The following is a 1,296-nucleotide window of genomic DNA, read 5'->3' as shown; positions in this document are numbered from 1 at the left end:
GTGTGTGTGTGTGTGTGTGTGTGTGTGTGTGTGTGTGTGTGTGTGTGCGCCCGCCCGCAACAGGTGTGATGTCCAACTCCTTGAGGGGCTGACATTAAATTTGGCCCAGATGTCCATGATCAGGATGAATTGTAATAAATTAGTTGATCCTCTTGTTTCATCCAGCGCCTCCATCCCATCAAAAATTTAAATTCATCCAATACTGGTTCATGATTTAATAGCTGCAAAACCAATAACATTCCCATCAGGCTCAGCTGTACTTATTATCAAATGTTAGCATGCTAATATGCTAGTAGAGGCTCACAGCAGCTAGCATGGCTGTAGACTCGGTCTTGCTTGTCATTCTCTCCTGCATTGTGTAAACGTGTACAATACAAACATGGTCCCTCTGTAAAGACAGTTTGTTTTGTGTGTTTGGGACTCGATAGGTTGTTACTATAATTTTGGAGGGTTTTCCTTCTGATAATTTTCACAGGGAAATAATCTTTGTTACGGTCTGGAATTTAAAACGACAGGAGTATCCAGTAGTCTGTGTTCTGAAGACTGCACGCCGAAGGCCACTGGTGACCAGTGTGAAAGACTAATTGAGATCATAATGCACAGAAGAAAACGGACGAACAGTTCCACAGCGTTCATTCCTCATCGTCGGTGGGAGAACATCAAGGTTTTGACTGACGATGGTCGCAGAGCTCCACTTCTCCACCTTTCCTTTGCTGTAAATCTTTCACTTTGTCTTCCAGCTTTAAAGCGTAATCGCAGTTTAGAGACTAATGATTTGGTAAGTGGCTAATAATAGGCCGGCATGAGAGGGAGGGTCCTCTAACGAGCCCTTTCATGTCTCTCCATCTCATTAGTAGCCACGGTGATTAGGAGGAGGTCCTGGGGTTAGAAATGGGCGCAGGAGGCCCCATTACACCTCATTAGGGGCCAACGCCACGAGGCTCTGGAATGAACCCCATGGTGGACCCCGCCCACAGCGGGCATCTGTACCTGCAGGCAGGCCGGCTTAATCCCGGTGTTGTCAAAGGTCTACCTTTGACAACGTGTGTCCGCCTCGGCTCTGATTGTTTGTCTCAAGAGTCGAAAAAGTCTCAGGAGCTTTGGGCAAATGAGTGATATGATTTGGTGTGGAGCTGCTTCTGTCTTTATTTTTGAGCCATTACAACGCAATTAACCAAGATTAAGACATGATTCCAAATCCTGAGGGCCTGTTTGCCGGGTCAAGAAATCAATCCTAATTACAATTTAATAGGAATAGTGTCTGCAAGTTTTTTATTTTAATTCCCTCTTCTTTTT

This window comes from Anarrhichthys ocellatus, unplaced genomic scaffold (genome assembly GCF_004355925.1).
Source record: "Anarrhichthys ocellatus isolate YVR2014 unplaced genomic scaffold, GSC_Weel_1.0 scaffold84, whole genome shotgun sequence".
Lineage (NCBI taxonomy): Eukaryota > Metazoa > Chordata > Actinopteri > Perciformes > Anarhichadidae > Anarrhichthys > Anarrhichthys ocellatus.
This window is presented reverse-complemented; position numbering follows the sequence as displayed.